This window comes from Schistocerca nitens, chromosome 10, assembly GCF_023898315.1.
Source record: "Schistocerca nitens isolate TAMUIC-IGC-003100 chromosome 10, iqSchNite1.1, whole genome shotgun sequence".
NCBI lineage: Eukaryota > Metazoa > Arthropoda > Insecta > Orthoptera > Acrididae > Schistocerca > Schistocerca nitens.
Genome location: NC_064623.1, coordinates 109,434,973 through 109,457,081, shown reverse-complemented (window position 1 = coordinate 109,457,081; position 22,109 = coordinate 109,434,973). Strand labels below are relative to the sequence as shown.

At 46.2% G+C, this 22,109-nt stretch overlaps 1 long non-coding RNA gene across 3 annotated transcripts in view; it reads left to right on the top strand.

Moving 5' to 3' along the window:
• Positions 1–22,109, top strand: part of LOC126210284 (uncharacterized) — a 215,729-nt gene that overhangs the window by 89,504 nt on the left and 104,116 nt on the right. Inside the window, exon 3 of one of the 3 annotated variants that reach the window (XR_007540639.1) lies at positions 10,099–10,232. The exons of the other annotated variants lie outside the window; for them this stretch is intronic. This is a non-coding gene — a long non-coding RNA (uncharacterized LOC126210284). Of the gene's footprint in view, positions 1–10,098; positions 10,233–22,109 lie in introns of those variants that run through there. 3 annotated transcript variants of the gene reach the window in all.

Sequence of the window (22,109 nt, the reverse complement as noted above, 5' to 3'; positions counted from 1 at the left end):
TGGTTTTTGAACAAATTGTAAATAGCCTTTCGCTCCCTTCAGAACTTGAAAGACAGTATTCTAGTCAACATTGTCAAAAGTTTTCTTTAATTCTACAAATGCTAGAAACTAGGTTTGCCTTTCCTTAATCTATTTTGTAAGATGAGTCGTAGGGTCAGCATTGCCTAGCGTGTTCCAACATTTCTACGGAATCGAAACTGATCTTCCCCAAGGTCGGCTTCTACCAGTTTGTCCATTCGTCCGTAAAGAAAACGTGTCAATATTTTGCAGCCATGACTTATTAAACTGATGGTTCGGTAATTTTCACACCTGTCAACGCTTGCGTTTTTTTGGGATTGGAATTATTGTATTCTTCTTGAAATCTGAGGGTATTTCATCTGTCTCGTACATCTTGATCACCAGGTGGTGGCTCTCCCAGGGCTATCGGTAGTTCTAATGGAATGTTATCTACTCCCGCGGCCTTGTTTTTACTTAGGTCTTTCAGTGCTGTTTAATTCTTCACGCAGTACCATATTTTCCATCTCATCCTCATCTACATCCTCTTCTGGCTGTGAACATTCCCTCATTCCCAACTAAAGGGGAGACACAGATGGCGCTCTGATAGCTGTGCCACCACACTATCTGTTGGCGTACGATGTTGAAACCATTATCTGTACATCTACTATCTCCCAGATGGCACACGCTGTCACCGAATCAAAATCGACATCTTCCCATGTGTTATAATTCTTTTTCCGGCCGAATATAATGTTGAGAAGGACTCAGCTGCGCCATCAGAGGACCGTGCGATGAAGACAGACCGACGTGTCGTCCTCTGCCATAATTATAGCGTCATTCGGAAGTGTTGTGGGTGGGAGTCTGGTCAGCACGCCGCTCTCCTGACCGTTGTGGATTTTCCAGATCTTGGAGCCACTACTTCTCATCCAAGAGGCTTCTCATTTAGCATCACGAGGCTGAGTGCATCCTGTTCCAGTCCTCCTACCACGGAGAAACCCCTGGTAGTACCAGAAACTGAAGCTGCGTCACCCGCATGGCAGTCAGATACGGGGACGCCTCAACAACGGAGGCGGACATACACTGAAGCGCCAAAGAAACTGGTATGGGCATGCCTGTTCAAATACAGAGATATGTAAGCTGGTAGAATATGACGCTGCCGTCGGCAACGCCTATATAAGACGACAAGCGTCTGGCGCAATCGTTAGATCGGTTACTGCTGATACAGTGGCAGGTTATCAAGATTTAAGTGAGTTTGAACGTGGTATTATAGTCGGTGCACGAGCGATGGGACATACCATCTCCGAGGTAGCGATGAAGTGGGGATTTTCCCGTACGACTATTTCATGAGCACACCACAAATATCAGGAATTCCGTAAAACATCAAATCTCCGACATCACTGCGGCCGGAAAAAGATCTTGCAAGAATGGGACCAACGACGACTGACGACAATAGTTCATCGTGACAGAAGTGCAACCCTTCCGCAAATTGCCGCTGATTTCGGTACTGGGCCATCAACAAGTGTCAGCGTACGAACCATTTAACGAAACAATGACTGCATGGCACAAAGATTTATGCGTCGCCTGGGCCCGTCAACACCAACATTGGACTGTTGATGACTAGAAGCATGTCTCGTTTCGAATTACGAGGGCAGTTCAATAAGTAATGCAACACATTTTTTTTCTGAAACAGGGGTTGTTTTATTCAGCATTGAAATACACCAGGTTATTCCCCAATCTCTTAGCTACACAACACTATTTTTCAACGTAATATCCATTCAATGCTATGGCCTTACGCCACCTTGAAATGAAGGCCTGTATGCCTGCACGGTACCATTCCACTGGTCGATGTCGGAGCCAACGTAGTACTGCATCAATAACTTCTTCATCATCCGCGTAGTGCGTCCCACGGATTGCGTCCTTCATTGGGCCAAACATGTGGAAATCCGACGGTGCGAGATCGGGGCTGTAGGGTGCATGAGGAAGAACAGTCCACTGAAGTTTTGTGAGCTCCTCTCGGGTGCGAAGACTTGTGTGAGGTCTTGCGTTGTCATGAAGAAGGAGAAGTTCGTTCTGATTTTTGTGCCTACGAACACGCTGAAGTCGTTTCTTCAATTTCTGAAGAGTAGCACAATACACTTCAGAGTTGATCGTTTGACCATGGGGAAGGACATTGAACAGAATAACCCCTTCAGCGTCCCAGAAGACTGTAACCATGACTTTACCGGCTGAGGGTATGGCTTTAAACTTTTTCTTGGTAGGGGAGTGGGTGTGGCGCCATTCCATTGATTGCCGTTTTGTTTCAGGTTCGAAGTGATGAACCCATGTTTCATCGCCTGTAACAATCTTTGACAAGAAATTGTCACCATCAGCCACATGACGAGCAAGCAATTCCGCACAGATGGTTCTCCTTTGCTCTTTATGGTGTTCGGTTAGACAACGAGGGACCCAGCGGGAACAAACCTTTGAATATCCCAACTGGTGAACAAGTGTGACAGCACTACCAACAGAGATGTCAAGTTGAACACTGAGTTGTTTGATCGTGATCCGTCGATCATCTCGAACGAGTGTGTTCGCACGCTCCGCCATTGCAGGAGTCACAGCTGTGCACGGCCGGCCCGCACGCGGGAGATCAGACAGTCTTGCTTGACCTTGCGGCGATGATGACACACGCTTTGCCCAACGACTCACCGTGCTTTTGTCCACTGCCAGATCACCGTAGACATTCTGCAAGCGCCTATGAATATCTGAGATGCCCTGGTTTTCCGCCAAAAGAAACTCGATCACTGCCCGTTGTTTGCAACGCACATCCGTTACAGACGCCATTTTAACAGCTCCGTACAGCGCTGCCACCTGTCGGAAGTCAATGAAACTATACGAGACGAAGCGGGAATGTTTGAAAATATTCCACAAGAAATTTCCGGTTTCTTCAACCAAAATTGGCCGAGAAAAAAAATGTGTTGCATTACTTATTGAACTGCCCTCGTATATCGAGAGGATGGACGTGTATTGGTATGGAGAGAACTTCATGAACCCATGGACCCTTCATGTCAGCAGGGGACTGTTCAAGCTGGTGAAGGCTGTAGTGATGTCGGTCATGTGCAGCTGGAGTGATGTGAAACCCCTGATACGTCTAGATACGACTCTGACAAGTGACACGTACGTAGGCATCCTGTCTGATCAGTTGCATCCATTTATGTCCATTGTACATTCCGAAGGACTTGGGCAATCCCAGCAGGACAATACTGATCACCACACGTCCAGAATTGCTACTGAGTGGCTCCAGGAACACTCTTCTGAGTTTAAACACTTCCGCTGGCCACCAAACCCTCCACACATAAACATTATTCGTATCTGGGAAGCCCTGCAACGTGCTGTTCAGAAGAGATCTCCACCTTCTCGTTCTCTTATAGATTTATCGATAAACCTTGCAGGATTCACGGTGTCATTTGCCTCCAACACTACTTCAGACGTTAGTCGATTCCATATTACGTCGTGCTGCGGCACTCCTGCATGCTCGCGAGGGCCCTACACGATATTAGGCAGGTGTACCAGTTTCTTTGGCTCTTCAATGTAAATATAGTGCTGTTTACTAAAACTGTAACACCACGAAGAAGGCGTGCAATCAGCATCAAACTAGCATGAAGTCCAATACATGCTTGGATGTGCAAGTGATTATTATTTTCCGTATGACCTTACACAGCAGGTGCGAATAACGATATATGTACATAAGAAAGGAGGATTTCTCACTGAAATCGCATTTGAATATAGTTTGTTTGTGAGAACGTCCTCTACGCGTTTTATAAGAAAGTGAAACATCTAGCAGCCGTGTCCGAATGCTGCAGCGGCAGGATCGTGGCCTTTCGAGACTCCTGTTTATCACTCTGTGATTCTGCTGCTTGCGTAAGTAGGCATCCCGCGACTGTCACGAGAATACGAATCAGCTGGACCCTGCTCAGCGCTATGCAGTGTCTCAGCGATCCTGCACGACTAGCGCCTGTCTGTAGCACCAGAAACTGTCAGGGCGGCCACTGTTGAAGTGTCACTCGACGCAGCAGCAGAGGGAGCTGCACAGACAGTCGTCCGCCCAACGACAACGCGTGAATTTACCTACACGTTCTGGCCACGTACCCTGATCTGGGAGCGAGGCTTTCGTGGTATAATCTTTCAACAAGATAACACAATGTCGCAAGTTAACCTCGCTGTCCTGGCTTACCTCGACACGAAGAGTGTGAAGCAGCATGAAATTATGTACCCATATCTTTTATCCGAGCTCAGTTGGATTCGATATCCAGCAAAGTTAGATCCGTTGTTTCTGGGTGTGTAATTTAGACTTTTTTCCCACAAGAATTGTACAGTATGGCGTAATTCAACTTCGCGAGTACGTTTCCAGTTGCCGCGCCATTTCACTCGCACAGCGTGACGCACCTGTTATCCGTACTACATCAGAACTGTGTCAACAGGAAACCTGGAACATGTTCTCCCTTCTGACAATGCGCCACTCTTGTTGCACTATGGTCTTAATGTAGGACGACATGTGTAACTTACTTTCTCAAACCTCATGTAATTTCGATCCTAACAATAGCTGCTCCTTACCTGTAGTAGCAAGAAAAAATACAGGAGCAACAGCAAGCATCTGATCTTTATGCCACTGGGCACTGTTGCAATGGCTAGCCAGTGCCTGTTTCCTAGCAAGGGCAGAAAAGCTTAAAGTGTTAGCTCATGTGAATCCTTGGCTGAACTTCCCTTAATGTACGAAGGGCTGCAAAGATTGCATACATCTGTCATATATACATAAAGCAGAGTGTATGTGTATGCATATGTCCAGGACCTCCTCCCAAACCCTCCTGAACGATTTCAGGCAAATTTGGCACAGAAACAGCAAGTTTCAAAGTATTAACACTGTGGGGTTTTAACCTCCTAGTTTCAATAGAACTTGAGACAGGGCAAAAATATTTCTAACCTCTGGCTTATATGCTGTCCTGCATGAAAGGTGTAGGAAGAGTATTGACTACCTGACTGACCTGCTTTGCAGGGTGGCCTACATGCCGGGGGTAAGAAATGGTTTTCCAGAACCCAACATGTAGGCTGCCTTGCATGGCAGGCATACTGTGTTGGTGCAGTATCCGTCTGCCTTATCGACCTGCTTTGAATGGCAGTCTATACACCAGGGGAAAGAAATGGCTTTCCACCACCTGACATGTTGGCTGCTCTGCATGACAGCTGTGTTGTGTTGGAGTGGTATCAGTGTGGATGGAACAGATAGCGAGAAAGGGAGAGAGGAGGGGGAGGTGGACACTACAGAGAGGGGGCAGAGGAGATTGCCAGAGAAAGGGGAGAGAGGGGGGAGGAGGTATACAGAGAGGGGGGAGGAGACAGTCACAAAGAGGATGATATGGAGAGAGGGGTGAAGAGGGATGACTAGAAGGACAGGAGGAAGGGATGATCAGATAGGGGGAGGAGGAGATAGACAGGGAGAAGGAGGTGAAGAGAGAAGAAGAGGTGAAGGGTGGATGGAGTGACAGAGGAAGAGGTGGAGACAGAGGGGGCTTGTGGAATACTGCATTGAACACATATGTGGGCAAAGTCACAGAGAAAAGCCTAGTTGCCGACAATACATCCTGACAACATCGTGCCCACACAATTGCAGGCATATGTATGGCAACATTGGCAGCAGTTGTTGCCCAGAAGCGTTTGCAGCAGTACATTCCCAAAACAGAACCACACAAGCGACGTTATGGGCGAAAGAGACCTAATAAAGTGAGTGCAGCTGTCTTGCCCTTGAACTGCACAAGTAAAAAAGTTAGTGAGAAAAGAGACGTCAGGTTTCATGGAATCTTTGATTCTGAATCTTTGTGATGTGATACTCGGTGCTATACACACACAACTTTTTCTAGAACCCTCAAACTGGATTTTGAATTTGTCGTTTAAAAGCAATTTGTCAGACAAACGATACTAGTCCCAAATACCACTACAAACAGACTGGTGATCACCCTCCAGATTTTGGCTAGTGGTGATGTATACTGAATATTGTCTTTCACGTCGAGTTATCACAGACATGCCTCTTGGTACAAGGCGTTTGCAACACTTTGGTGGAAGGGCTCAAGGACTTTATTAAAGCATCTAGAAATAACAGATTTTTGTGTTTTTTTGTTGAGGTTCACCAGTACAGTCAGAGAGTTATTAGTTTCATAAATGTGATACACCTGTGATAAGACTTATGGGACGTGAATACAAAGACCTTGAAAAAAGCTCCTGTTGGCAGATTGCTACTCATGAAATACAAGAGGAAGCTTTGGAAAGTTTAGAGATTTTAAGATGCTTTGAAGATAAAATTATTCTTCGTTGCTGCAGGTCTTTTACTAAGACTTTAGCAGCAAGAATGTCCTTTTTCAGATTTAGGGCTTCGTATATAGCCTGATGTGCAAAACGGAAGGACCAAAGTAACTTTCGCATGGTATTTGGTGCCAAGTAACATAGGTCGATGAAACTTGGAACATACATAGAAAGAACTGCTACACTACACTGTGGAAGGTAACTGAAAGAGATACAAAATGAGATGAACAGAAATGACAATTTTGTTCAAGGACAATAGTTACACTGAAGTCGCCGCGATTCCTGATGTTCCCTTGGACATTATAGAAGGTGGGACACGCATTCTCAGTGGGTGGCACCATTGTAGAATTTGAAAAAAAGTTTGTAATTGACTTGAAAGATGCTTTGAGCCTTCTAATATATGAGGCAAAAAGCCTAGTACCTGAAAAAAAGTTGTTCTTTGGAATTCCGAGCTCTTCCTCTAGTGCCTCGGATGAACCTAAACGACCTACCTGCGCCAACTCGATAACTCCTGTAGTGTCTGAGTATAGCTGGAAGCAAAAAAATGGTTCAAATGGCTCTGAGCCTAAGGACATCACACACATCCATGCCCGAGGCATGATTCGAACCTGCGACCGTAGCGGTCACGCGGTTCCAAACTGAAGCGCTTGGAACCGCACGGCCACACCGGCCGGCGGGAAGCATTTCAAAACAATAATACGTTAGCTTAGCGTCAGCAAGCGTCCGTACATATACGAGAAAGACGATTCTTTCGCTTCGAATCTTGATTTTTGTGTGCAGTATTCACTTTTGATAGTTTGTTTGTGATCTTATGGTACAGTTTTGTCTTTCAAGTGAGAGCGAGTGATAAGAAAGTATACCCCTGCAGATAAGGTACATGAACATCATATCCAACTACGTATGTCACCAAAGCGTCCAAAGAATAGATATAAGACAGAGAGCAGTTCCGAAAGAGTTAGTGTCTCTGCTAAAAAATTCGAAGACCGTGACCAGGATATCGATGTGAATTACGGATTGAGCTATAGGATTATAAATTTTCTTGATGTTTTCTCTTTTAACACGTCAAATGTAAAACGTGCAATGCAGACATTACGTTGCAAGAACAAAATCCTCGAGGCTTAGACTTCACAGTAATTATTGCAATATCAAGATGGTATCTGTTCTTTCGGACATGTCCGAAAGAACAGATACTATCTTCATATACACTCCTGGAAATTGAAATAAGAACACCGTGAATTCATTGTCCCAGGAAGGGGAAACTTTATTGACACATTCCTGGGGTCAGATACATCACATGATCACACTGACAGAACCACAGGCACATAGACACAGGCAACAGAGCATGCACAATGTCGGCACTAGTACAGTGTATATCCACCTTTCGCAGCAATGCAGGCTGCTATTCTCCCATGGAGACGATCGTAGAGATGCTGGATGTAGTCCTGTGGAACGGCTTGCCATGCCATTTCCACCTGGTGCCTCAGTTGGACCAGCGTTCGTGCTGGACGTGCAGACCGCGTGAGACGACGCTTCATCCAGTCCCAAACATGCTCAATGGGGGACAGATCCGGAGATCTTGCTGGCCAGGGTAGTTGACTTACACCTTCTAGAGCACATTGGGTGGCACGGGATACATGCGGACGTGCATTGTCCTGTTGGAACAGCAAGTTCCCTTGCCGGTCTAGGAATGGTAGAACGATGGGTTCGATGACGGTTTGGATGTACCGTGCACTATTCAGTGTCCCCTCGACGATCACCAGTGGTGTACGGCCAGTGTAGGAGATCGCTCCCCACACCATGATGCCGGGTGTTGGCCCTGTGTGCCTCGGTCGTATGCAGTCCTGATTGTGGCGCTCACCTGCACGGCGCCAAACACGCATACGACCATCATTGGCACCAAGGCAGAAGCGACTCTCATCGCTGAAGACGACACGTCTCCATTCGTCCCTCCATTCACGCCTGTCGCGACACCACTGGAGGCGGGCTGCACGATGTTGGGGCGTGAGCGGAAGACGGCCTAACGGTGTGCGGGACCGTAGCCCAGCTTCATGGAGACGGTTGCGAATGGTCCTCGCCGATACCCCAGGAGCAACAGTGTCCCTAATTTGCTGGGAAGTGGCGGTGCGGTCCCCTACGGCACTGCGTAGGATCCTACGGTCTTGGCGTGCATCCGTGCGTCGCTGCGGTCCGGTCCCAGGTCGACGGGCACGTGCGCCTTCCGCCGACCACTGGCGACAACATCGATGTACTGTGGAGACCTCACGCCCCACGTGTTGAGCAATTCGGCGGTACGTCCACCCGGCCTCCCGCATGCCCACTATACGCCCTCGCTCAAAGTCCGTCAACTGCACATACGGTTCACGTCCACGCTGTCGCGGCATGCTACCAGTGTTAAAGACTGCGATGGAGCTCCGTATGCCACGGCAAACTGGCTGACACTGACGGCGGCGGTGCACAAATGCTGCGCAGCTAGCGCCATTCGACGGCCAACACCGCGGTTCCTGGTGTGTCCGCTGTGCCGTGCGTGTGATCATTGCTTGTACAGCCCTCTCGCAGTGTCCGGAGCAAGTATGGTGGGTCTGACACACCGGTGTCAATGTGTTCTTTTTTCCATTTCCAGGAGTGTAGATACGGCTGACCGACCAATGATCTTCTTCAGTGAGGATGCACTCTCATTGCCCGAACTCTGACGGGAATCTGTAAATTGACCGCCGCGAGTAGCGAGTATAGTGGGCAGGAGCACTACAAATGTTGTGTGTGGACAGTAAGTTGGGACTGTGGGTCTCACGGGGGAGTGTGACAGAGGTAAGTCCCTACAGTCGCACTGACCTCTGTGTCATCGGTGGCTCAGATGGATAGAGCGTCATCCTGAGTTCGAGGCCCGGTCGGGGCACACATTTTCAACTGTTCCCGTTGAAATTTATTAACGCCTGTAAGCAGCTTAAGGTCTGGACTCAATTGTAATTTCATAATTATTGCTTGTCCAAACTACCCAGAAGTTGTTGTATGAAGTAGTAAGTTTATACGGAACACACATGAAATAAACCGTCGAATCGCCTTAGCAGTGCGCCTGCTCGGAGTAGGACTAACCGGAATTGTAAAGTTTTGTGTGTTGGTGGAATTGCCACGACCGATTTTGACTGCAATTGCTGCAGCACGAAGGCCAGTCCTGAGATACCAGATTAAGGTAAGAATTTTTTAAAAGTATAATTTCTCCATTTGTTCATGGCTATAACACGTTTGAAAACTTCCTACGCGTTTTTCTCGGAATATGATTTTTCAAAACGGCAGGCAGTATAACTTCAACAATTTTCAATCTCAAAGTTTTAAACATGGCTGATTGGTTCAGTGACCATTTCTAAATTAAAATTGAAACAAATGAGCACTCGGTCACCATTATTTTTAGTCTTATTGACCAGGTTTCAACACTTCTAAGAGTGCCTTCATCAGAATTAAAACAAGTATGTTATAGGCCATTTTGTTTTAATTCTGATGAAGGCACTCTTAGAAGGGTTCAAACCTGGTCAATAAGACTAAAAATAATAGTGACAGAGGGCACATTTGTTTCAATTTTAATTTTCAATCTTTTTATTTGAAAATTTGACTACAGCTTTGAAATAACATTTCAAACTGAACCACGTAGGGAACTTTTCGATTTGTTAATTTAAACAATATTTATTAACAAATAACTGTAATTTTTTGAAAACTAAACGGCTTTATTCAAATACTCTCCAGTTACACAAAAATCATATATTCTTTTATTTTTTCCAGATGCAAATTTGCACCAGTTATAGTGCGTGCCGAAGATCGCCTCAAATTCAGTATGCTTCAGGAAAACTGCTGCAGTGCCGCCGTTTTGTAATATTTTCCGACAAATATCTTTGTGATATACTTAAATATACGCCAATAACTACCCAACTATTATTTCTCTATTACCTTTAGTGCGCAGCACGTGGTCTCGCGGTCGCTTTCTCGCTTTCCGAGCACGGGGTTCCGATTTCGATTGGCAGTGGTGTCAGGGATTTTCACCTGCCTCGAGATGACTGGGTGTTTGTGCTGTTCTCACCACTTCCTCATCATTCATGAAAGTAGCGAGATTGGGCTCAGCGAAGGTTGAGAATTTGTACGGGCGCTGATAACCGCGCAGTTGAGTGCCTTTTCTAGGTCGTTACAGTGGTGCTACCCCTTAATGGATGACTGTCCAAATCTTTGTACGCGGCACACTGACCGGTCAGCTTAACTGTGACACTACTCCTTCCCAATGTGCGTCTTTTCAGCGGTGTCTTCGGCCCTGACAATACGCGACCGCATCGAACAACGAAGGTAGAGCAGCTCTTGGAACAACCACGTCTACATCTACATATACATGGATACTCTGCAAATCACATTAAAGTGCCTGGCAAAGGGTTAATCGAACCTTCTTCATTATTCTCTATTACACCAATCTCGAATAGTGCGCGGAAAGAACGAACACCTATATCTTTCAGAACGAGCTCTTATTTTCCTTATTTTATGTGGTGATCGTTCCTCCCTATGTAGGTCGGAGTCAACAAAATATTTTCACATTCGGAGGAGAAAGCCGGTGATTGGAATTCCGTCGCAACGAAAAACGCCTTTCTTTTAATGATGTACAGCCCAAATCCAGTATCATTTCTGTGACACTCTCTCCCATATTTCGCGATAATACAAAACATGCTGCCTTTCTTTGAACTTTTTCGATGTCAGTCCTGTCTGGTAAGGATCCCACACCGCGCAGCAGTATTCTAAAAGAGGACGGACAAGCGTAGTGTAGGCAGTCTCCTTAGTAGATCTGTTACATTTTCTATGTGTTCCTTCCAATTTAAGTTGTTCGTAATTGTAATTCCTAGGTATTTAGTTGAATTTGCGGCTTTTAGATTAGACTGATCTATCGTGTAACCGAAGTTTAACGAATTCCTTTTAGCACTCACGTGGTTGACCTCCCACTTTTCGTTATTTAGGGTCAACTGCCAAATTTCACACCATTTAGATATCTTTTCTAAATCGTTCAGCAATTTGTTTTGATCTTCTGATGACTTTATTAGTCCATAAAAGACAGCGTCATCTGCAAACAACCGAAGACGGCTACTCAGATTGTCTCCCAAATCGTTTATATAGATAAGGAACAGCAAAGGGCCTATAACACTACCTTGGGGAACGTCAGAAATCACTTCTGTTTTACTCCATGACTTTCCGTCAATTACTACGAACTGTGACCTCTATGACAGGAAATCACAAATCCAGTCACATAACTGAGACGATATTCCATAAGCACGCAATTTCACCACGAGCCGCTTGTGTGGTACAGTGTCAAAAGCCTTCTGGAAATCCAGAAATACGGAATCGGTCTGAAATCCCTTGCAAATAGCGCTCAACACTTCATGTGAATAAAGAGCTAGTTGTGTTTCACAGGAACGATGTTTTCTAAACCCATGTTGACTGTGTGTCAATAGACCGTTTTGTTCGAGGTAATTCATAATTGGCCGGCCGGTGTGACTGAGTGGTTCTAGGCGCTTCAGCCTGGAACCGCGCGACCGCTACGGTCGCAGGTTGGAATCCTGCCTCGGGCATGGATGTGAGTGATGTCCTTAGGTTAGTTAGATTGAAGTAGTTCTAAGTTCTAGGGGACTGATGACCCCAGATGTTAAGTCCCATAGTGCTCAGAGCCATTTGAACCATTTTTTGAATTCATAATGTTTGAACGCAATATATGTTCCAAAATCCTACTGCTTATCGACGTTAACGATATGAGCCTGTAATTTAGTGGGTTACACCTACTTCCTTTTTTGAATATTGGTGTGACCTGTGCAACTTTCCAGTCTTTGGACACGGATCTTTCGTCGAGCGAACGGTTGTATATGATTGTTAAGTATGGAACTAATGAATCAGCATACTCCGAAAGGAACCTAATTGGTATACAATCTGGAGCAGAAGACTTGCTTTCATTAAGTGATTTATGTTGCTTCACTACTCCGAGGATATTTACTTCTACGTTACTCATGTTGGCAGTTGTTCTCGGTCCGAATTCTGGAATATGTACTTCGTCTTCTTTTGTGAAGGCATTTCGGAAGGCTGTGTTTAGTAATTCTGCTTTGGCAGCACTGTCTTCGACAGTATCTCCATTGCTATCGCGCAGAGAAGGCATTGATTGTTTCTTGCCCTAATATACTTCACATACGACCAGAATCTCTTTGGATTTTCTGTCAGGTTTCGATACAAAGTTTCGTTGTGGAAACTGTTACAAGCATCTTGCATTGAAGTCCGAGCTAATTTTTATTTTTTTGGTACCGCTTGACGTTCTTCACATGGCATTACTAGAGAGGAAGGAAAGCTTATCGTCTGTGTTCATAATATACACCAATAGTGGGAATCGAACCCAAAACTTGCAATTTAGAACCTAGGACCAATCCACGAGACCACTTTTCCTTCGTGAACCACTTTTCTTCTTTAAGGAGAGAATATTCAGATATTCGGCGAATGGACTGGCCTGGCCGTTTCCCCGAGTTCAATCCCACCGAGAATACGTGGAATGCGTTGCACCACTTCCACATTCAGTATCGACGATCCAGTAGGTGTCAAATGTGCTGGTGGAAGGCAGGAACGACTCACCACAAGAACTTCTCACCAACATTGCAGAGCGTGCTTTGACGTCCGCAGTGATCGCACACCCTGTTACAAACCCTGTCCCGCCTTCTGTAATGTCCAGGGGCCTATCATGAATCGCGGTGAAATCAGTGAATTATTGTCTTTGAATAAAAGTGTAATCTCTATTCGTCTCATTGCGTATTTCTTTCAGTTACCTTCTGTACTATTCTGCAGCAGTTGTCTGTATCTACGGCCAAGTCTCATCGAACTATGGCACTTGTTAATGACAAATCGTGCGAAAGTTATTTTCGGCCTTACGTTTTGGACACCAGTGTACAATTGCTAGCCATTGCCAGATTACCGAAAGCGCAGCCAACACAGCAGCTTTTAGCCGAAGCGTTCCCTCTCTCGAGCGCGCCTCCCTTCTAACCGGGCATCGGCCAGTGGTCGAATACGAAATGAAGCGGAGGCGGCTGCGGACGTGAACGTGAACTTGAACTTTCTCCGGCTGGGAGCGGTTCACTTTCGTTTCGTTTCGGCCGGTCTGCGTCCGCCGTCCTCGGGAGCGGCCAGCTTCCGCGAGCAGCCGACTGGGGGCGCCGGCACCGCCTTTCACGCCTTTCTCCGCCGCTTTTAGAGCAACTGGACCGTGCTCCGCCGGCCGCTCGAGGTCGCCGAACTCAAGGCCAAGGGCTGCCGGCTTCCGTCCGGCGCAAGCTGGAACGGCACCAAATCTCTCGGGGGGCCAAGCTCTTTGGAACTCGTACGTTGGTCGCGCATTCTTCCTAAATCCATCTTCAGAGAGACCGGGGGGGGGGACTCCATCTATTAATATATGTTTTTGGAATATTCGTGAATCCATCAGCAAGCAGGGTGTTTGGAAATTCCCATCACTAACTTCTATGACTTGTAGAGGGAAGTGAGTACATAATATTAACGTAACCTAGAGGATGCTCAACTGAACAATTTGAGGTAGGGAAACTGGGGTCGGATGAGCCAGCTTAAGAAGATAATAGGATTCTGTGTTCTTTCTTATTCACATTAGTTAATTGCAGATACGATCATTCACACAATGAATGTACCATTTGAACTGTATCATACAAAAGGTGCTGAAACTGACGGCCGTCAACTTCAATGCAAGCATGATGTCGGCGAACAAGATTCTGACGCACCCTGAGAAATATCCTTGGCGTGTTTCGAATCACATCACAGGCAGCTACAATTCTGGCAGCCAGTTTCATCTCATTATCCACTGGGGTCTCATACACAACTGATTTTAGATGTTCCCGAACCTCCGCTCCCAATCACAATCCAGCGACCAGGAAATACTGTACTGGTATTTACATGTACACTCTTTATTTCTGTTTATTTACATGTACATTCTTTATTTCCTGCAAGAAGTACGAGCCTGATTACTAGGAAGTCATTATGCAGGTTTTGTTTACTTGTCCATAAGGTGGCACTGTTGTATCGTATTTAGATTGTCTCATGACATAAAGTGCTATGAATGAACTACAGACCCATTCATTACTCATTACTATTCAGATACGTACAATGGAATACGACGTTACAATGAAATGAATACCCTTAGCTGCATACAGGCGTTGATATAAGTCAACGGGACAGTTGAAAATGTGTGCCCCGACCGGGACTCGAACCCAGGATCTCCTGCTTACATGGCAGACGCTATATCCATTTGAGCCAACGAGGACACGGAGGATAGTGCGACTGCAGGGACTTATCTCTGACACGCCTCCCGTGAGACCCACATTCGCACCCTATTGTCCCGCTCTGTATTCATAGTGCCCCTGTCCATCATACTCATTACTCGCGGCTTTACAGCCGATTCCTGCGAGAGTTCGGGGCACTGTTTTGTGCATCCTCACAGAAGAAGATGGTCAAATGGCCGATGAGGCTTAACTATATATATTTCCCTCTGCAAGCCCTGAGAGTTTGTAACGGGACGTTCCGAACACCCTGCACTTGAAGGACGTATAGTACACCGAAGAGCCAAAGAAAGTGGTACATCTGCCTAATATCGTGTAGGGCCCCCGTGAGCATAAGTATCGTAAAACGACGTGGCATGGACTCGACTAACGTCTGAAGTAGTGCTGGAGGGAACTGACACTATGAATCGTGCAGGGTCTGTCCATAAAACCGTAGGGGGTGGAGATCTATTCTGAAAAACACGTTTCAAGGCATCCCAGGTGTGCTCAACAATGTTCGTCTTTGGGGAGTCTGGTGCCCAGAAGAGTGATCCTGGACCCACTCCGTACCAATTCTGGAGTGTGGGGCGTCGCATTGTCCTGCTGGAATTGCCCAAGTCCGTCGAAATGCACAATGGACATGAATGAATGCTGGCTATCAGACAGGGTGCTCAAGTACGTGTCACCTATCGCAGTCGTATCTAGACGCGTCAGGGGTCCCATATCACTCCAACTGCACACGCCCCATACCATTACAGAGCCTCCACCAGCTTGAACAGTGCCCTGCTGACATACAGGGTCCATGGATTCATGAGGTTGTCTCCATACCCATACACATCCATCCACTATACAATTTGAAACGAGACTCCTCTGACCAAGTAACATGTTTCCAGTCATCAACAGCCCAATGTCGGTGCTGACGTGCCCAGGCGAGCCGTAAAGCTTTGAGTCGTGGAGCTCCGAAAGCCCATATCGATGAATGGTTCGCAAGCTGACACTTGTTGATGGCCCAGCACTGAAATCTGCAGCAATTTGCAAAAGAGTTGCACTTCCATCACGTTGAACGATTCTCTTCACTCGTCGTTGGTCCCATTCTTGCAGGATCTTTTTCCAGCTGCAGCGATGTCGGAGATTTAATGTTTTACCTGATTCCTAATGTTCACGGCACACTCGTGAAGTGGTCGTACGGGAAAATGCCATTTCATCGCTATCTCGGAGGTGCTGTCTCCCGTCCCTCGTGCGCCGGCTATAACACCAGACTCACTTAAATCTCGATAACCTGCCATTGTAGCAGCAGTAACCCTGTAACAATTGCACCAGACACTTGTTGTCATATAGAGGCGTTGCCGACCGCAGCGCCGTATTCTGCCTGTTCAGATATCTCTGTATTTGAATATGCGTGCATATACCAGTTTCTTAGGCGCTTCAGTGCATTTCCTATTTAATTTCGGAACTACAGTGCCCCATCTCCAGGCATCTTAATTATAAACTGGGCAGTCATGCTGATAACTTTTTTGTTTGTGAGATACCAGGTGGTCAGTCTTCTGATTGGTTTGATGCGACCCGCCATGGATTCCTCCCCCATTGCAAAACCTTCAATTCAGAATAGCGCACGCACCCTGCGTGCTCAGTTATTTCTACATAAATACTCCACAAGCCATCGTGCGGGGTGGGTACAGCGGATACAACTACTGGTCGTTTCCTCTCCCGCTTGACTCGCAAACAGACCGAGGTAAAAGCGACTGTCAATAAGCCTCCGTAGAAGACCTCATTTCTCTCATTTTATATAACGGAAAATGTACCTCGCAAAACGTTTTCTTCCTTCCAGGGAATCCCATTTGAGTTCACGAACCTACAGGCAACAAATTTAGCAGCGCGGCTCTGAATTGCTTCAATGTCATCCTTTAATGCGGCCGGCAGGGACCCCAAACTCTCGAGCAGTACTCAAGAATGGGCAATCAAGAAAACGAAGTTGGCCATTCGCCATTCCTACTACCAACCTGACATTCTCGTTCCATTTCATACAATTTGTGACGTTGCACTCAGATATTTAATCGATGTAACGCTACTAATGCTGTATTCGAATGCTACAGGATTGTTTTCCGTACTCATCCACATTAACTTACATTTTTTTCTACATTTACAGCAAGCTGCCATTTATGAGACCAAGTAGAAATTCTGCCTGTAATCTTGCATTCTCTTACAGTCACTCAACAACGAGACCTTCCTCTGCACCACAGCATCATCAGCAAACAGCCGTAAATTGTTGCTCACCCTGTCTGCCACATTATTTTTGTTGGCTCCATTTCAATTTCCATCTTCCACTACACTTTTTACCCTGTATAGCTCCCAAAGTAATTCCTCAATGTCTTAACACATGTCTTGATATCCTGTCTCTTCTTCTTGTAAATTTTTTCCATATTTTCCTTTCTTCCTTGATTCCGTCGAGAACCTCCTCATTTCTTATTTTATGAGTCCATTCAATTTTCCGACGTCTGTATCTAACACCACGTCTGAAATGCTTCGATTATCTTCTTTTCCAGTTTCACCAAAGTCCATGTATCACTCACATACAACGCTATGCTTCACACGAGCATTCTCAGAAAGTTTTTGTTGTTAAGCCTTATGCTTACCCGCCCCGACTGCCGTGCGTGTTAAAGCGCCGCTTCCAGGACGGGGTGCGCTAGCCAGCCTGAATGTGGTGTTTCGGCGGTTTCCCACATCCCACTAGGAGAATACCGGGCTGGCGCCCAATTCCCGCCCCAATTACACGACTCACAAACATTTAGAAAACTTTTTATCACTTCCACACTCAGCGCAGGCAGTTGGGGCACACAATTTCGTCCTGGTGACTAAGGCTGCGGTCACAGTGGCCCCGATATCGGTGGATCCCATCGACGACCGACGTCGGCAGAAGACGGCCGATCTTTTCAAATTACTACCCCACCACGTGCGTAGTCTCACTGTAGCCCATATCGTCGCCCGAACCTACAGACTATGGACGACAATTGGTGAAATTAAAATCAGTTTACTTTTGAATACATTGTGGGTGTGAACAGCGATCAAAGTTGTTGCAAATATTTACTACTCCTGGTGAGTAAGGCTGGTGATTTACCACTAGAAGGAGGTTCTTACTCATTGGTCTGAAGATGACCACAGTTGTGGTCGAAAGCGGTCACCAGAATAAATAATTTGTGATGAATACTGTTTTTAACAGTAAAAATCAAATCAGTTTGTTTCCTTCAGTCGAATTGACGAAGGTTCTCAGACATAAGCTATTTACCTGATGATGAAAAATATCACAACTGCGGTATTGTTCGGCATCTGTGGACTGAAATCGCAGATTTATTGGAAACAATAATCAGATAAAATCTTTATCGGGAATTTTAGGCGCCGGCCGGGGTGGCCGAGCGGTTCTAGGCGCTATCGTCTGGAACCGCGCGACCGCTACGGTCGCAGGTTCGAATCCTGCCTCGGGCATGGATGTGTGTAATGTCCTTAGGTTAGTTAGGTTTAAGTAGTTCTAAGTTCTAGGGGACTGATGACCTTAGAAGTTAAGTCCCATAGTGCTCAGAGCCATTTTTGAATTTTAGGCGTATGTAATGACCTCAAAAACAATTTGTTGTGGTGGATACTTTTTGGTTGTGGTGAGTGGGTGTTAGCAGTCTACAGATTATTACAGAGTGAGTCAAAAATGACTTTACAACTTTCGAGGTAACTTACAGAAGTGGTAGAAGTGTCATATTGTAGTCAACAACCTCAAGTTTAATTCAGTTAGCACATCGGTACCCCGTTCTGCCACCAGGAGCACACCACTGTGTTGCACAGTTAAAATGGCTGCTTTCACCGGTGCGGAGCGTGCTCGCTGTATTTTTTGGTTTCATGAAACGAACTCTGCAACATATATTCGGCGTAAATTTCGCAACGGCAGCGAAAACACACATGCAACCCTGGAACACGTTCGTGACAGCCCAAAAGTTAATGTGTTTGTACCCTTAGTAAACTGGAAGTTTACGGCCCTTTCTTCTTTATGGAGCAAGCCTTCACTGGCATTGTGCATCTGGATATGCTTGAGAACTTTTTAATTCCAAAGATCGATGAAGATGACCGAGATGGGATGGTTTATTACCAGTAAGACGGTGCACCACCTCCTCACGGAAGTTCGAGGTTTCCTCAATAGTCACTTCCCAGGTCGGTGGATTGCCGTAAGGGTCAATCGCATGGCCATCTCATTACACAGATTTGACCCACTGGATTTCTTTCTCTGCGGTTTCATTAAAGTCCGTATGTATGTTCTTCCCCTACCAAACAATTTAGCCGACCTGAAAAACCGAGCTACGCTGCCGTTGTACAAGGTACGTCCGATTTGCTGCAATGAGTATGGGAAGAAATTGAATACCAATGAAATGTTTGCCACATCACAAATGATAGTCACATCGAACCAAAATGACAGATACATGTGAAACCTGAGGTTGTTTCGTACAAAATGACACATCTACCGATTCTGTAAGTTATCTCAATAAATTTCTACATTATTCGAACTTTGTAAAGTCCTTTCTGAACCACCCTGTATTACTGCTTACTCGTGTTTTTATGCTAGTAGGGTGGCGATTCTGTTACATGAAGCGGTTTGCAAATGTGATGTGTATGTTTCTAATTTGCAGTGCTTAGGTGTTCAGAATATCTTACTCTAAATCTAAACGTCGTTTATCTTTCGTGCGTCTTTCGAACGTATACTGAACGTCAGCCATTAATCTTAGGATAGAAACCGACCAGGCTCACGCCGGTCTTAATTGACGTATGTCCACACAACTTTAAATAAACACAGCAAAGCAGAGTGCTTATAATCTTGCTTTTCAAGGTCACCTCGAGTAATTTTGAGTATTCAACAGAACATATCTCTCTTCATCTCACATGTTCGTAAAGCTCGTCTGGTTATTCCGATAACTGAGGACAGTGTGCAGTACTCGCCACCTTGTTTTCGATGATGATGATGATGTCTGGTTTGTGGGGCGCTCAACTGCGCGGTTATCAGCGCCCGTAAAAATACCCAACCTTTGCTCAGGCCAATCTCGCCCCTTTCATGAATGATGAGGACAACACAAACACACAGTCATCTCGAGGCAGGTGGAAATCCCTGACCCCGCCGGGAATCGAACCCGGGACCCTGTGCTCGGGAAGCGAGAACGCGACCGTGAGACCACGAGACAGATATAGCGCATTTACATGGTATGTAGCGTTTTCTTATTAGCAAAATCCGCAATGCAGCATCTAAACGCAGACGCGTCGTGGTATTCATCCGACTCTAAGATTAAGTGCCATCCTACTTCATAGATAAAACTGAGTCCAAGCTAACCTGACTTGACCTAACCTAACACACCCTCTTCAACGCGCAAAAAACTGGTGACAGGGATCTGACGCACAGTGACAAAGCTGTCGGCTGATGTTATCGAGCGACCCATGGCGACGGGTTCTGGAGTGTTTTCGCTGGCACAGTGAACGCAGCCTGACGGGGTGGTGAAAGGAAGACCATTGGACCACTCCTTAAGCTAACCACAACAAATCCCTCAATAGCCTCGCCGTGCCTGCGCCGAAGTGGGATTTGGAAGGCTCTCTGCTTGGATGTTTCCCGTCCGGCGCAGAGTAAGCATGCAGCGCCCGCTAGCAAAGAGCAGGACACGTACGCCGTTCCGGCGGCGGCACGGAGGCGGAAGATTTGGCGAGAGTGGTTCAAATAGTTCAAATGGGTCTGAGCACTATGGGTCTTAACATCTGAGGTTATCAGTCCCGTAGAACTACTTAAACCTAACTAACCTAAGGACATCACACACATCCATGCCCGAGGCAGGATTCGAACCTGTGACCGTAGCGGTCGCGCGGTTCCAGACTGAAGCGCCTAGAACCGCTCGGCCACAACGGCCGGCTGGCGACGGTGCTTCGGTGGACTCTGCAGTGGACCACCTCGAGGTGGTTGTGCTGGCTATTCTGTTCCTTCTGTTCTTTGATGGATGTGTTGAGAGGCTTTGGACTTGTGTTCAAATTTTAATGCGGTTTTAAGTATTGCAACCATCGGCTGGGCAGTTACTGAATTCGTTTGGGTTGTTATAGTTGCGATTAAACTTTCATGCGGTTTTAAGTGCTGCGTAGATCAGCTGGGCAGCCATTGTGTTCGTTAGCTTTGTATCAGTTTGTTGTTTACATATACCAGTGGTTTCAGGTGCTGCTGAGGTGAGCAGCTGTTAAATTCCTGTGAGTTGCTACGGTTGTTGATTGGATTTTCGTAGGTTTTAAGTGCTGCACAGATTATCAGGCAGCTGTTGGCATGGTCGGTGTTGCTGCAGGTTTCGCTCGTTATATATGAGCGTGGATTTAATTGCTGCGCAACTCAGGGTAGGAGTTTTTGAGTTGATTAGCGAGGCTGCTGGTTGACGGTCCTCATGACAGCTATTGCCGCTGTTTACCATTTCTGATAAGACCACTCTACAGAGATAACACTTTATTACGATATTGTCCGTTATTAGCGGATTGCAATCCGATTGTGTCCGTAGGCGTATATGATAACAGGTTTAGAACGCTATGACACAAGTATATGCTTCAGCGTTGCATATCTACAGTTAGTGTGTACCTAGGAGTCCAAGTAGTTTGTCGGTTCTGACCGCTCGTTTGGTTGTTGATATCCTACAGTATTGTAGTGAAGTACGATGGACGTTCAATAAGTGAAGCAACACTTTTTTTATAGGGCAGTTTCGGCTGAAAAGAGAAACAGAATTTGTTGTGAGACACCGTGGAATATTCCGGCTTCAGGCCCTATAGTTTCATGAAGTGGCGATATGTAACCTTCAAAATGGTGTCTGTAACGGAGGTGTGTTCCAAGCGGAGAGTTCTCGTTCCTTCGGCGAAAAACCAGAGCATTTTTCCCGGAATGTCTGCTGAGACGTGACAGTGAACAAAAGCACGACGCGTCCTTGGGCGAATCGTTTGTCATCATTGCAACAAGGTCGCGCAAACGCGCTCGATCTTCCACGTGCCAGTCGGCCGTACTCAACTGTCAGTCCTGCAATGTTGGAACGTGCGGACAGTCTTATCTGAGGTGATCGTCGAATCACAATCGTACACCTCGCTGCACCACTGGGTGTCTTGTTGGTAGCGCGGACATAGGTTGTTAAGTTACTGCAGTTGGGATAATTCCCCAGCCCTTTACTCAATAATTGCTCGTGGGATCGAGCTCGGGTTACATGTGGTACGCCACAAAGCATGGTTACTGTGTTACAGAGTTATGCCTCTTCGCTACAGCCAAAATATGTAGGGTTACTGGCGTAACTGATATGATTGCGTCTTTTTGAAGCTATTTAAACCCACAAGTTGGCTGATGCGAGACCCTGGTTACCTCCGTAAGGAGCAACTGATGTACTGCATTACAATTAGAGGGCTAACCACTAGGGTACTGTCTTGGAGATGTTGGAGCAGGTGAAG